Here is a 16994-nt window from a genome sequence, read left to right on the forward strand (position 1 = left end):
AAAAAAAATTTACTTTTTCTTCCCATGTAGAATACAAATACATAGAAATACACTGCTATATACAATGTATCTCTGTGTATAAAAGTAAAATCTGCTTCTGGGTTCACTAACTGCAATACAGCTCAAGATTACCAAAGTCTCCTGTCTACTTCATTGTGGCTCATTGCTAGAGCTTCTCCCTGTGAACATGAGATCATTGGTTTGAGACTTGGGGTCCGTCCTACCCCTATTTCCCACCCCTGAGGAGGAGGAGCTCTGTAGCAATGAAGATGTTGAAGAGAGGTGAGTATTTGAAGCCCAGGATGGTGAGACTGAGCCATCAAATTAGGATAGTCCTGGTGACTCCACAATGGCTGGAAGCTTTGTTTCCTACCCCATAGATCAAGTGGCATTATCAACACTGAGAGGTGAGGATGGAGATACACAAGATGTTTCAGCAGCTGATTGGGGCCCATGTGAGGCTCCACTAGTGAATAGGATCAATTATGTAAATGACTCGCTGATCAGAGTTTGATCTGAGTGTCAGTTTATTGTGATCCGATTCTCTCGAAGGCGAGAAACAGCGCAGATGTGGAAAAGATGGAGAGTTTAATCTCTCCATCTTCTCCATTGTTTGAGTCTGCAGATGTCTGATTGCACTCGGATGATAGCAGCATGGATGAAAAGCGCCTATACAAGTGTACCGGTCTGTGGAAACATGTACAGGACGTGGATGCCATTCGTGTGCAGGTCTTATTTAACATTGCTAAGTAGAGGAGAAGTTTTGTAATTCATTTATCCACCTGTGAAAAACACTAATGACACTGATGGTAAAAACAGACACTGATGACACTGATGGTAAAAACAGACACACTGATGACACTGATGGTAAAAACAGACACACTGATGACACTGATGGTAAAAACAGACACACTGATGACACTGATGGTAAAAACAGACACACTGATGACACCGGTGCCTCGTTCAGATGTCATTTTTTTGCACATATAAGAAAAACGGCCCGAGTTTTTAACAGAGTCTCATCAAAGTTTGAACAGAACTTTATCAGTTTTTTTCACTGTTGAGAAAAAAAAAAAGTTTCTCCACCTATCAGTCATTGAAAAATGGACAACACGCGGAGGATAGCATCCAAGTGCTATCTGATTTTTTTCACGGACCCAAAGACTTGCATTGCCGACTTTTGATCCGCCCCTCGGATCAATAGTGGACATTTTTCAGCAATTTTGCACAAACCTCTCGGTCCGAGGAACAAAATCTGACGTGAACAGCCCCACGGACTGTCATATGCACTAGTGCTATAAAGAACAGAACACGGCACTTCTGGTAGGTGGGTCCAATCCCATTATTCAATAAACATAAACATTTGGCACTCGTAGATGATTCAAGACATTATTTTTTGATAGTGATGAGTGAACGTGAGGACTCGAGCATATTATTGGAGCACGCCGAAGACACTCGGTTAGCACTCGAGCATGCTCATTTAACACCTTATCCCAGCACATACGCTCATAACTACTAAAAACAATGTCTGGAATCAAATACGAGTGCCAAATGTTTATGTTTATATGTATAAGTGCAATCCATTAAAAACACGGATAACACTTGTACAAGAAAAAAGGACAACGGAACGAGTCCTAACAGTGCGATCATCTTACACATTGTCCTTGGACAGGAATTTTGAAAAGCGTAAACTAAAAGAAAAGAATGAGTTGTGTAATATTGGAATGGCAAATATTGAGAAGTTGATATTCTTTCTGTATCTCTCTGATTGATATGTGTTTAGATTAATTTTATTTATTTAATGTCAACCCAAAAAATGGAAATTTAGTAATATGTCGAATAGCCGGTCTTGTGTGAGTTAAATGCTTAATACAAATTAATAAAGGAACCGGATTGAGACATGCCGGATATTTCACGGATATTTGTTAAGAAGTTATTAGCGTAAGAAGAACAAAGACTTCACTGTGCTTTAATATCATCAAGAGACAATTATATAAATGAGGAAACACATGGATGTTTGTCTAAGAGGGTGCAGACAAAAACCCATTGCAGTAGGATAGCTGGAAGTCAGACGGTGAGTGTGGTGACGATGTGGACTTCTGTGGTCACGGTGCTCTGCCTGGTATCCTGTATTAGAAGTGCTGAGGACGCTTGTCCAGGTGAGTAATGCCTTATGAGCAGCTAAGACACTAGGCAGGAATTAAAAAAACACTTACAGGTTGGGGTCACACAAGTTATGATAATCGGGTCGATCATGTAAATAACACTTTACTCAAACTCTGATCCGAGGGTGTGTTTACTGTGATCCAAGTCTCTCGGATGAGCGACTCATAGCACAACTGTGGAGAAGAGGGAGAACTTAATTTCTCCATCTTCTCCATTGTTTGTTTCTGCGTAAATCAGACTGCATTTGGATGACATCCGATTGCAGTCCGAAGTTTTTTTACACTCACTCACAGACTTGAAGGGGTGCTCATGGTCCGATTCGGTGTGTAGAAAAAAAACGCAGATCTGAATCCACCCTATAGTATAAGATTGGTCCGAGCGCTGTCCGATAAAACATCGTCCGAGTTACACAAGATATACAGTTATATTTAGTTTGTGTAAACTTTTGGAATATCACTTTATATCATACTTTCCTGCTGTTTAAAAATAGAAGAGATGTCATAAACTCTGATCGGAACAGGCTCGCTCCTACTCAGACCCCACTAAAGGGAAGTGGCAGAAATATGTCTTTAGCAGTAGAATACAGAATAACATCTGATTAATCTGTTTTTTTTCCTGTATTTTTTCATGCGTTTTCCTTTTTATTTGATGCATTTTTGGTTTCAGATATGAAGCAGCATTTTTTTATGCATTTTTTTTTACTAAAGAATAGCTTTCATTCTGCCTTGTTTTAGTGCAAAGAAATCATTTCCGCTCCCCCTTGTGTAGATACCCGGCCGAATTCCTTCGGCGAAGCAAAGGATTGAGTCCCTGCCAGACCCCACAAACCATGAAGAAGGAAAGATAATCCAGCTTCGATGTTACAAATTGAAAAACCTTTATTCCAAATTTAAAAAAAAAAAAAAAAAACGAAGGAAGCGTAGACGGGGATAACGGGTTTAAGAACACGTCACAGTGTTCGAAACGCGTCGGGTTTGTTCATAGATTTTTCTGCACCCGCTCATCCATTTGCGCCGTCCTCTGTTTAAAAAAAAAATAAATAAAAAATTGGGAACAAAGGTTTTTAAATTTTTAGCAGCGAAGCCGGATTATCTTTCCTTCCTCATTGTTTCAGTGCACTTTTTTTTTTTTGTCTCCCCATGTAAGTCTGTAGGGAAGAAATGCACCAAGTGAAGCACATGTGAAACACTACAGGCAGGGGGTCGTCTGTTGGTTTTTATGTATGTAGTTTTCACGGACTATAACAGGTATGTGTTTTAGGTGCTATTCACATGACCGCGGCCAGATTAGGCTTCATTTTCATGGTGACACGTTCCTTTAACCCCTTCGTAACCAGAGGTATTTTCGGCTTTGCGTTTTCATTTTTGCTCCCCTTCTTCCCAGAGCCATAATTTTTTTTTTATTTTTCCGTCAATATGGCCGTGTGAATGCTTGGTTTTTTTTTGCGGGAGGAGTTGTACTTTTGAACGACACCATTGGTTTTAACGTATCGTGTACTGGAAAACGGGAAAAAAATTGAAATTACAAACAAAAGTGCAATCCCACATTTGTTTTTTTTATTTTGCTTTTTTACTAGGTTCACTATATACTAATACTGACCTGCCGTTATGATTCTCCAGGTCATTACAAGTTCATAGACACCAAAATTTGTAAAAAAAAAAAAAAAAAAATTGCGCCATTTTCCGATATCCATAGCGTCTCCATTTTTTGTGATCTCGGGTTGGGTGAGGGCTTATTTTTTGCGCACCGAGCTGACATTTTTAATGATACCATTTTGGTGCAGATATGTTCTTTTGATCGCCCGTTATTGAATTTTAATCCAATGTCGCGGCAACCAAAAAACCGTAATTCTGGCGTTTTGATTATTTTCTCGCTACGCCATTTAGCGATCAGGTTAATCCTTTTTTTATTGATAGATTGGGCGATTCTGAAGACAGAAATACCAAATATGTGTATGTTTGATTTTTTTTTTGTTTTATTTTAAATGGGGCGAAAGAGGGGTAATTTGAACTTTTCATATTTTTTTATATTTTAAAAACTTTTTTTCACTTTTTTCATGCTTCTATAGTCTCCATGGGAGACTAGAAGCTGCCATAACCCAATCGGCTCTGCTACATAGAGGCAATGATCAGATCACTTTTATGTAGCAGAATACCTCACTTGCTATGAGCGCCAACCACCAGGCGGAGCTCATACTAAACCGGCAGTGACAATCATAAAAGGTCTTCAGGAGACCTCTGGTTGTCATGCTAACCCATCGGTGACCCGCGAGCCGGATGTGCATGTTAAATGCCGCTGTCAGCGTTTGACAGCGGCATTTAACGGGTTAATAGCCGCAGTAGGATCGCGATCCCACCTGCGGCTGTTCCAGGTACATGTTAGCTGTCCAAAACAGCTGATATGAGCCAGGAAAGATGTGGGCTCACCGCCGGAGCCCACATCAAAGGGAGGGAGTCCAACATCGGCTTACTATTACGCCCAATGTCTGAAAGGGATTAAGGGGAGCCTGTTAGCAGGATTGTGCACAGTAACCTACAGGCAGTGTCAGGTTGGCGCCGTTATACTGATAAAAAAGAAAAAATGATACCTGGTGATGAAATCCATCTTGTGGTTGTTGTTTAATCTTTATTTTCAGTTCTGAGTTAATGAGACTCTCGTGCTCCAGGGCGACCTGTGGGAACGACTGTGGGTGGCCTGTGGGAGGGGCTGTGAGGGGTCTTTATGTAGTGCTCTGCTTACATATCCATCTGTATGGGCTTATGACAGGTCACTGATCCATCACTGGTCTGCGCCTTATTTTGTATACTGTATATCTTATTGTTTGGAACAAAACAAAAATTACATTCATCATGCAAGTGTCATTTTGCTAGAGGAAATTAAAAGTTGTCTCTAGCAAGATGGCGCTGGCCGCGCCTACACAGTAGGATCGATTCTGTTCCGAATTATGCACTGCGCCATTTTGAGGAAGACATTTTTTTTTCTCTAGAAATTTACATGACTAAATAAAATGAAAACATGGGTGTTATAGATCCGGACATGCTACAGCGTCGGTGCCTGCGTGATGAATGTAATTTTGGTGCAGGTACTGTAGAAGTGTTGTCACCCTGTCTAAACAGGACAGTAAATGCCTGCCTATCGGATTGCATGTAGTCAATTGGCAGTCGTTTAACGGCTGTGGTTAGTCACTCTAGATAGGGCCATTGTTATTACTTGTTATTAAGAATTGTGCCAGGTACAAGAGAAACCATCAAGAGCCAAGACAGAGGTAAGTGCCCAAACTGAAGGAATAGGCCAATGCTGAGAAATCCACAGAACTGTAGTTCTTTAGTGGTGGAAAGTAGGTGGTCATCCAACTATGACGCCTGTATCTGTTACACATCTCATTCCAATGCCATGGGAGCTCAAATGGAGTGATGTCCTCTTTTATCACTTTAGCATACTATATCATTCTTGGAAAGTCATAAGACAACTGTGACGCTGAGAAACTATTCACTGGCAAGCCGCGAGGCATGGTAGTCAGGAGGTCTGAGGTCAAATACCTGGAGGGCTCTTAGTACAGAGGGGTTAAATAAAAGCGTGGGTCCGGTAACAATCAGGGGTCAATTACAAGGAGGGCTCCTAGCACAGAGGTGTGATACAAAAAGTGTGGTCAGGTAACAGTTCAGGGTCAAATGCCAGGAGGGTACATCAAAAGCAGAAGGGGAAATCCAAAAGAGTAGTCATAACAAAATCCAAGGTAATCAGCAATATCAGAGTCAGACACAGAGCAAGCAAACACACCTACCTAAAGCAAATCTACAACTGACACAGACTACCAGCAGCTAGCCAGCTAAATACCTTGCAAATGATTAGGGATGGGAGGCAACTGAGGAAACACCCACAGAATAAACTACATTGAGCAGCAGGGCTGTCAATCAAGCTGTTCACAACCCAGCACACCCTGCATTAGATTGGGTAACTGGACTGTCACTCACAACAATGACAGTCCAGCACACTCCAGATCCCAGAGGGTGGCTGAGCTGTCACTCACAACGTTCCCTAGCCACAGTCAATGTACAGGGTGGGCCATTTATATGGATACACCTAAATAAAATGGGAATAGTTGGTCATATCAACTTCCTGTTTGTGGCACATTAGTATATGGGAGGGGGAAAACTTTTCAAGGTGGGTGGTGACCATGGCGGCCATTTTGAAGTCGGCCATTTTGGATCCAACTTTATTTTTTTCAATGGGAAGAGGGTCACGTAACACCAAACTTATTGAGAATTTCACAAAAACAATGGTGTGCTTGGTTTTAAAGTAACTATTCTTTCATGAGTTATTTACAAGTTTATGACCATTTATAAAATGTGTTCAAAGTGCTGCCCATTGTGTTGTATTGGCAATGCAACCCTCTTCTCCCAGTCTTGACACACTGATAACAACACCGCAGAAGAAATGCTAGCACAGGCTTCCAGTATACGTTGTTTTAGATGCTGCACATCTCATGTCTTCACAGCATAGATAATCGCCTTCAGATGACTCCAAAGATAAAAGTCTAAGGGGGTCAGATCGGGAGACCTTGGTGGACATTCAACTGGCCCACGACGACCAATCCACTTTGTGTTGCCCTCTTTATGCACTGAAGATGGCACGTTCCCTGAGTTTTTCCAGCAAGATGGTGCACCCACACATTATGGGTGTCAGATCCAAGCATTCCTACAAGGAATCTGACCCACTTAGACTAGCATTTCATCTGCGGTGTTGCTATCAGTGTGCCAAGAGAAGGAGAAGAGGGTTGCATTGACAATCCAACACAATGGGCAGCACTTTGAACACATTTTATAAGTGGTCATAAACTTGTAAATAACTCATGAAAGAATAAAGTTATGTTAAAACCAAGCACACCATTGTTTTCCTTGTGAAATTCTCAATATGTTTGATGTGTCATATGACCCTCTTCCCATTGGAAAAATAAAATTGGATCCAAAATGGCCGACTTCAAGATGGCCGCCATGGTCACCACCCATCTTGAAAAGTTTCCCCCTCCCATATACTAATGTGCCACAAACAGGAAGTTGATATCACCAACCATTCCCATTTTATTTATGTGTATCCATATAAATTGCCCACCCTGTAGAAACTGTGACGACAACATATTGGAATTTCTGAATATTTTCTTAAAAATAGTATTTACTTTTATCATCCATTTATTATAGTGTAAATCACTTTGAAATCCTTGCATGGAGCCCCAGACTGAAGAAGATGACAGTCATCTTGTGTGTCTTCCATTTTCTAGTAATTGTTCCAGCAGTTGTTGCCTTATCAGTAAACTGCTTGCCTAATGTCCTGTAGCCCATCCCAGCCTTCTGCAGGACTACAATTTTGTCCATGGTGTCCTTAGCCAGCTCTTTGGTCTTGGCCATGGTGGAGAGGTTGGAGTGTGATTGATTGAGTGTGTGGACAGATGTCTTTTATACAGGTAATGAGTTCAAACAGGTGCAATTAATACAGATATTAAGTGCAGAGTTGGAGGTCTGTGAGAGCCAGAATTCTTGCTGGTTGATCAGTGATCAAATACTTATTTCTTGCAATAAAATGCAATTTAATTATGTAAAAATCACACAATATGATTTTCTGATTTTTATTTTTAGATTCTGTCTCTCACAGGTGAAGTGTACAGACCTCTCCATTCTTTGTAGGTGGGAAAACTTGCAAAATCGTCAGTGTATCAAATACTTGTTTTCCCCACTGTATGTATATATTATTTTGCATTGGCTTCCATGTGCTTAAAATGCATTCTCCCCAATGTTGGTATTACTGAAGATGGTATGATAATTATTAAAGACATGTTGGACTCAGTGGTGTGGAGAGGGGGCGTCCAATATGACAGATGCTGCAGGTGCAACATGTTTGTCCTGTCCCATTGTCGAGAAGATTGGTAGACCAGTCTCCAGCCTTAAAAAATCTTCACTGAGCCAAAGGCAAGTGCCACTTCTTCTGGCAAAGCACTGGTGCAATGAGTGCCAAGACTGAATGAGATGACAAAAGCTGCAATGAATATTCTACAGCTCCCCGTCTCTCCCCTCACAACTGATTTTGTGAGACGAAAGACAGAGGCCTGCTGGTAAAGCTGTCCCACATTTTTTAGGAATAGTGTCCCCTTTCAAAAGAAAAATCATTAATGTTATAATGAACTTTTAAGCTTTTACATACTTTTTACATACTGTAATAAGGATAGGACTAGGGTTAGCACTAGGAATAAGGTTGAGGTTAGGAGTAGGGATAGGTTTAGTCCTTGTGTGAGGTGCTCGAGGTGACTGCCTTGGGCGAGCTGCTGCTTCTCCACGCCCTGGTATTCCACAAATATACAGTGTCCCAGTCCGTCAGTGTTGTGCTATGTAAAATGCAGTGTACTCACTTGCAGGCCAGAGGCCTCTGCTGCATCCACGTCCTTTGGTTCAGGATCAACCACACACATCAGGGGACACCTAGTTAGTCTCAACAGGATGAACTTTACTGGGCAGTTCAAGTACATCAGTCCTTAGCACACAGTATTGGGCACAGCACCCTCCGGTTCCAATTTAATTAACACATTACATTTCAAGCCTCTGCTTACGTTCAGCTCAGATTATCCCTACGCTTAAACAACCTGTCAGCCCCAGGGAATTCTCGTCCGGCACCACAGCACTCCCCAGATCCATTACATTTCCCTCTTGTGTTTCCTCTTCCGGCTTCCTCTCGATGGAAGGAAGTGAGGCACACTCCTCAGTATCTTGTTCAAGCCATAGGTCCTGGTCCTGGTCGTTACAGGTATGTCTGCAGGAAATTTGGTATGACCTCAAGCTTTATACTCCACGTGCCTCCAGCCCACTGCAAATTGAACCTGAACTTCACACGAACTTACAACTCACTATCTGGTTATATTATTATCTTCTATCTGACTAAACAGGAAAGTGTTCCTCTTTTTGCTTACTCTATCCCCTCTCAGTATGGGCTATTGCCAAAGCATTCAACTGTATCCTAACTTGCTTTGCTATCTAACATACTATTAGGCCCACCATTTCCTATCTTCCCCAATGTTCCTATCTATCATTGCCTAGCTACTAACCAATGTACTATGCTTTCCTTAAACCTGAGCTGAGTGTACCAGAGTTACCTTACAGTAACCACACAGCATCATCAGTAGCTATAACGTTCTATGCATTTTACATTACACGACAAAACGCAATACATCCTTATGTTAGTATTCACATTATAAATGTTGTCTTCAGGGGTAGGTATATGACAGTCCTTGTCACACTGTTACATTAGGGTAATATAATAGTTAGGCTGGGCTTCAAAGAAGACCATTGATTATACTATAAATGGAATTACTGTATATAGAATACTGAAAATGTCACAGGTTCAAGATCCCTAAGAAGACTAAAATATAAAAAAGTGTTTAAAAAAATCTAAGTGTTTGAGTCCTCGCTTCCCCTCCCCCCTTTTCCCAATTTAACAATAATTAAATAAAATAATAAATAAGCAATTAAACATATCTGGTACCATCATGTACATAATTGTCCAATCTATTAAAATCTAAAATTAATTGACTTGTCTGGTAAAGTGCATATAGTCAAAATGCCAGAATTGCTATTTTTCGATTTCTCAAAAAAATACAGTAAAAAGTGATCAAATCATCATACGTATCCCAAAATGGTATCAATAAAAACATGAGCTCACCACACAAAAAATAAGTCTACAAATAGCACCAATAATGCAAATATATATAAAAAGGTTATCGATATGATAACATGGCAAACAAAATAATTTTTTACACAGTTCTGAATTGTTTCAACTACTAAAATTATTTAAATCAAAAACTATACAAGTTTGCTATCACTGTAATCATACTGATCTCAATAATCATGGTCATTGCCGGGTCATTTTTACCAAACACCGTACCCTGCAAAAATGAAACACAAATACCAATGACGGAAATACAGTTTTTTTTTCGCCATTTCACCACAACTGGAAGTTTTCTTCCCTGTTTTTTTTTTTTTAAGCACATTGTATAGTAATGTAATAAATGATGGAATTCAAAATGACAAGTTGACGTGGAAAAAATAAATTCTTATATGGCTATGTTAAGGAATATTAGTTATGCCTCTTCCAAGAATGTAGGAGGGATACAAAAGGGCAGAAACAAAAAATTACTTTGGGGGGAAGAGTTGAGAAATCTGCACAGAATTTTTCACCATACTTATTGCTAAAAATATTTTATTGCATTTTATTCATTATATTTCCACGCCAAACCTTTTAATTTCTTCTAGATACTCGAAACTGCAAGGAATTGCAGCAACAAGGGAATTTCCTCAGTGGCTGGTACAAAATATGTCCAGATGGAGAGAATCCCCTTACAGTCTTGTGTGACATGGACACAGATGGTGGAGGATGGATTGTGAGTGATGAAACAGCTTTTATTTCTTCTAAGCGACTCATTGAACAGAAGCTCTTACTTCATCCCGAACGGTACACGGTACTTACGGTAATTCTCCTTGTTGATAGGTTTTTCAGAGACGGTATGATGGCAGCGTGAATTTTTCAGAGGTTGGAATGACTACAAACAAGGGTTTGGTAATCAGTCGAGTGAGTTCTGGCTGGGGAATGACCATATTCACAACCTCACCTCTTCAGGTACCTACTCCATCACTGACCGTTCCCTACCAGAATCCTCTGTCCATAACTTCATGCATTCATTATTTATATGTTTAACCTTCTAGGAATCCATGAATTTCGAGCTGATCTGACAGATTTTGAAAATAATAACCTTTCGGCATCTTATGCTTCCTTTGCTGTGTCTGGAGAAGATGACAATTATAAGCTTCAACTTGGCGCTTTCATTGGAGGCAACGCAGGTAATGTCTTTCCTGTTAATAGGAAATCAATATCCAAAGCTACTAGAGCAGTCACGCGGTTGTGGCATGGAGAACCACAGGGAACACTATTCTAGAATATCTAACAGGTCCACCAGTATAAGGACTCAGACCAACCCTACCTTCAATGAGCTGTTATCATCAGGGCCTGTGCTAGTGAAACGAAGTGGGTTTGACATTCAGGCCTCTGTGAGAATTGTAATAGTACCATATTGGTTATCAACAATCTAAAAAGATATAGAGGCGAAAGGTGTTTTTTTAGGTAAAAAAACAGGTTGCATTCAGTGGGTATAGATTTAGAAAGAAAACCAAAGAAAAAACAAAAAGCCTATAAAATTTAACTTTTAATTATTTTAATTAAGAGTGATAGATAATGCAAAAAATCAATTATAAGATAATAAATCTAGGAAAAAAAAAAAACCTCCCAAGCCCTTTTAATAGGGGGATATGTCAAAATGTCATGTGATATAGCTTCCCTCTTGAGTCAGAGATAGGGGTATCAAAGACAAATATAACTGGATGTTGGATGTGAGCGCCCCACGGGAGTCAAGTCGCCACAGAGATTCTGCACCTCACCCAGAAGTGTGGTGTCCCCCTCCCCAGGTAAGGTGAGACACCTCACAGGACTCTAACACCTGCACCCAACACACACCCTATAGCAGCAGGCCATCTGATTGTACCCTACGGGAGGAGGATCTCAACCCTGCCTAGGTAGTAAAGGGTGTTGGGTGGAGCTAGTGGGATGCGAGTTTAGTCAGGAGTCTGTCAGGAGGGGAACAAGTGGAAAGACGTGTGTGAAGCAGCTCCCTTTCAGGAGGAGCTGCAGGGAAGCTCCCTGTCAGGAGGAGCTGCAGGGAAGGAAAGAGACAGAAGGAAGCTCCCTGAAGAGGGAAGGGATCCTTGAGGCACGGGCAGTGACCATACTGTCCGTGGGGCTCATTCCACGCCGGCTAAGGTCGGGTGGAGGGATCAGGTCGCAGTATAGGGACTGGCCATAAAACTAGTGGAGTGAACAACGGAATCAGCTAGATCAACCAGAGGCTACGAGCATTGCAAGTGCTGCAGCCAAATCCACAATTATTCGCTGAAAAGGCAGACACATAGGATCCAGGGACCTAGAGGTTATTCCTGACAAGATCTGAGTTTGCTGGCTTGGGACACTACTTGTGAAGGTGCTGGACAGAAGGGAGGAAATCAGCACAGGGAGACGGCCAGGAAAGGCATATACTGAAAAGAGTCCTGGAAGGGTGTTCTCCATCTGTCTGGGAGTTTGCTGGACCCCTCACCTGGAGGACACAGCGCCAAGCGGGCACATGCATGCAATTGAACTGTGAGTAAAGCTTTGGAAACTGCATTTGTGGCGCCCTTGAGGCTCAGTCGCCACAGAGGTACTGCACCTTCTCCTAAGGTGTAGTGCCCCACCAACTAGGTAAGTTGGGAACTCCTTTCCACACTCCAACACCTGCACCCACACACAGGATAGTTCAGCAATGGACCAGATTGCGGCTTCATGCTTAAAGGGTAGCAGAGCACCTTTCGTGGTTCCTTGCTTCGTAACACGAGATGAGGTGGGTGGAGTGGAGATCCATATAAAACAGTGGGAAGGTTTAGAATTACAGGTCAGTCTGGGTTGAGTCCCAGAGAAGGAGAGCAGGCTGACAGAAGGTCAGCCTGACGGGAGGTCAGGCGGTGGAAGACAGTCAGTTAGGAGAGGCGGAGGACTGGTCTTAGTGGAAAGATCTCCCATGGAGAGGAATAGCAGAAGGAGTGCTGCAGCGGCCTCAGTGATCTAAGCCAGCTGGCACGGGAAAGGAACAGAAGGAGAAAGACGTAGAACTGCAACCTAAGCTTCCATAAGAGAGAGAAGGAACAGTGCGGAACGAAGGAGTAGGAGAACAGAGAGGAGTTGTGGGTTGGAAGAGGAACCCTGCCTATAGTTTCTCAGTGCAAGACCAGAGCCCGGTCCCGGAGGTTGTATGGACACTTATGGTTCTGCAACAGACACCGGTGGAGTAGTTGGCTGTAAATGCACTACTCCCAACTAAGACTTGGGACACAACAGCAACACGGATAGAGAGCCGGGATCCAGGAGGTCCCTGATCAGGCTACAGCTGTCTGTCATACAAGTAGAGTTGTTAGGAACATCTGACAGGAGGAACTTCAGAGTAACCACGGTACTGGAGCTCTTCACACTAAAAGGCGCAATAGAGGAGTCGTTCAGGAAAGGTACATGTTGGCGGAGTGTTGGAGAGGAGAAGCCTAACTTGCCCGGGAGGTTGATTGAGTCTCTGCCCCAGAGGACACGGCATGGAAGCGGGCACCAGTGTTACCAAGAACTGTGAGTAAAGCGTTGAAACTGCAAGCCCTGGTGTCCTCCATTCCTTCTTGCGTCTGCCAGCACTGCTACATTCCCTGCGCCGGACACTACACTGTTATGAATGAGTCACCGTAGGAGGCAAAAACAGAAATACTAGCTAAGTCCAGAAAGCCAGAGAAGTTGGCAGCTATCGGATTGCAGACCCCTGAACCTATCAACAACAACTAGCAGTAGCCGTGGGGGGTTCCTACGGTGCCCTAGACCCCTCGATCACAGCCGGAGAACTACATAGCCTAAAGACAGAAAGGGAAATCTAAATTGCCCCAGAGCAGACCCCAAAGCAATAGGCAGCCCCCAACATATAATGACGGTGAAGCAAGATGATAAAACACTAACACAGATAGAAAGATAGGCTGAGCAAATGATGGGGCCCAAGCTAACTAAATAGGACAGGATAGAAAAGCTGCTGTCTGCAATCCGCAAAAACCCTATCAAAACATGAGCCAACAGACTGATAGGGAAAAAAGCCCTGAAGACGCTAGGCTTCAAAAAGACTATATCAGTACTCAGGTATTTTCTGAAGACAGAGCAAAAAGACAAAAAGGAATTCAGCTCACCCCAGCAGGGAATGGCAGAAATCCAGAAAAACAAGGCAAAACAAAACCAAAACACAAATGCAAAAAGCAGAGCAGAAAACTTAGCTTTTGAGGAGCAGGAATCAGACTGGTCTCCTAGAATCCCTCAGAGAAATCACCAGCAAGGCAGAAGGGCGTCGGCTGCCTTATATCCAGTCAGCAATTCCCGTCACCCAGTCATCATCTACCTGCTCAGGTGCTTGGTAATCAGCCTCACTACCTTCCTTCACCAGAAGAGGGAGTTCATCAGACCTCAATGGTGAAGGGGAAAATGAACTCACAACACTACACCATCAAGGTGTCCCCAGATCTACACTGCCCTGGGACAACAGCCCTGCCTGTGGAGGGCTATACCACCATTGCTGCATCCCACCATCTGTCCCAGAGGATCTGTATGCAGCGTCGGCTTAACATCTCCCTTGCCGAACACCACAGGTGGCGTCACAAACTATTCCTATAAATCATTAACCACACACCACCATTGACATTGGGCGCCCAGGGCCACGGACCGGGTCACAGCTGCCGTGATACTTTCCCCCTGACACCGACCCGGTACCGAGTACCCCACAGCCTTGGGACGGGGCGACCCACATCCTACTGTGTGGCCTGCATCCTTTCCGTCTTATCTGCCCTGGGGCAAAGCTCTGTCTGTAGAGAGCTATACCAACTCTGCTGCATCACACCATCAGTCCCAGAGGATCTGCACTGCAGCGCTTGTCACCTCTGACCAGAAACCACAGGTGGCATCACAAACACTTTACAAACTCTTTATTTTTCCCCTGTAAATATCCCCTTTAATTGGACGCCCAGGGCCATGGATCGGGTCACTGCCGCTGTGACACATCCCCTTTAAGAAGCGGCCCGGTACCGAGTATCCCCATGGCCCTAGGGGCGCTCCAGATATATGTTGAATTATTGCTACAGCTCTTTCCAAAAGGGGCATGCAGGGTGATTGAGGGACTGCCGACGTTGAGCGGGGGGCGCCACATCAAATTTTAGGGTGCCAACCTCCACTGGTAGTTAGGACTACAGCAAAAAGGACCTATTAGGGTACGTATAGGACTGACACTATACACTACTTAATCCCTGCTTGAAATTTGCCTCCTTTTGACATTTCCCCCTATTAATAGGGCTTGGGAGGTGTTTTTTCTAGATTTTTTTCTTATTTAATTTTTTCTTTTTTTTACCAGATTTTGTCAACTTTAGGTCTATGATTTGCTGGTGATTTAGATAAAAAAAAGACTTCTACATTGCTAAGACTGCAAAACACCATGACAAAAACTCACAGCACAAATGTAATACCTCTCTCCAAAAAAAGTGAGTCCAAACAAAGTGTTATGACTACCAAAGCACATTCATACGAGTAATGTACAAACCAGGAAGACAAATACCTGAACCTGACAGGTCCTTGTTCAGACTAGGAAAAGCCCTTCTCTGTCCCTGCCTGGCAGCAGAGGTTGGCACCCTAATATAACATAATGGTGCCCCCACTCAACAGTGCTTACCTTCGATGTCCTTAACAGCTGTTAGGATCGCTAGAGTAGCAGTTTCCTAAGGAATAAAGGAATCACACAGAAAGTTACTGCAATCAACAGAAACTACAGCACAGTGAATTAATTTATCACCAGCAGGAAACATTAGTAGGGAAAGGTATTTAAAGCTGCACCTGAAAGGTGATAGGACAGACACACAGAGTAAATGAGAAACACCTGTTACCCAAAACAGACAGAAACAAAGATAACGGAACTAAAACACCCAAACAAAAGGTGTATCTGTTGTGGCTCAGCGGAAAGAGATGCTGAACACAGAATAAAGGGTTCGAGTCCAGAAGCATGACAGATAGTGACCGAGATTTTGCCGAATGACTGCCCTGCTGTAAGCAAAAGCCTTACTTGCATGGCATTTTATTGCAAATTGTAAGCTCTTTTTCCACGTATTTTCAGCATTCATCGTGTGCGTAATCCAAACACGTCTTATTAAAGCATTTTTTGCTATTTGTTTGCCACCTTCCATCTAATCCTTAAAAGAATCTTCTGATAACTGTTCTCTTTTATTGCGTCAAAAAGGTAAAAGAAAATCAGAAGTGAGTCCAGCATTCAGGGTGTAAAACATTTAATCTATTCAATTTCATATGCAGGCCCACTCCTTTTTTTCTGAAATTTTACTAAATGCCTGAGTAAAGAGAGACGACACAAAGGGGATTCCAAAGCTAAAAAGTAGCCTGCACTATTTTTCACTTGGCTTTTATTCTTTTTCTATCGTCTATACAGGTGACTCTCTCAGTTATCATAACAACCGCCCCTTCTCCACCAAAGACAGAGACAATGATGATGTTCCAGAAAATTGTGCAGAAAAGTCTAAAGGCGCTTGGTGGTACGGAGGATGCCATAAATCCAATCTGAATGGACAGTATCTAAGAGGGAAGCACACCAGCTATGCCAATGGAGTGAATTGGGAAAGTGGAAAAGGGAAGCACTATTCTTATAAAAGATCTGAAATGAAGTTGAGGCTTGTTTAACGTGTCTGCTGTCTTTATGCTAAGGTTGACAAAAACCCTATTAAATCCGCAGCCATTGTCAGAAGTATCGGCCAATCTTTGGTCTCAGACCACCATTTATTTTCCGCTCACCAATGCATAAAAGAAATTGCCTTTGTTAATTTGCAGCCAATTACTGATAAATGTAATTGATATTGCCAAAATTTATTAAACGATCTAGATATGGCGCATTTGTATACGTAACCTCTTGTGGTTGGTATAATATTATAAAACAAATGTTCTCTACTGAATTATTCTGTCTGGTCACCGTTGTCCAAACGACCTTGATCTTCTATCTATAAACCACACCAGTGTAAACAAGCTGCCAATGACCCGACAAATAGGCAAATTACTAGGATGTATTTGGGAGAAATGCCCAAGGTCAAGAGGTCTTAGATGCGGCTCACCAGAAGTGAATGATCCAATGTGTTTAGAGTTAATGC

General features: G+C 42.4%; 1 pseudogene; it reads left to right on the top strand.

Annotated features, from left to right (window-relative positions):
* Nucleotides 1–1999: 1999 nt before the first annotated feature.
* LOC141084839 (ficolin-1-like) lies at nucleotides 2000–16738 on the top strand (annotated as a pseudogene).
* The last annotated feature ends 256 nt before the right edge of the window (nucleotides 16739–16994 follow it).

Source organism: Dendrobates tinctorius, unplaced genomic scaffold (assembly GCF_039654945.1).
Source record: "Dendrobates tinctorius isolate UK_male_01 unplaced genomic scaffold, ASM3965494v1 ptg000027l, whole genome shotgun sequence".
Lineage (NCBI taxonomy): Eukaryota > Metazoa > Chordata > Amphibia > Anura > Dendrobatidae > Dendrobates > Dendrobates tinctorius.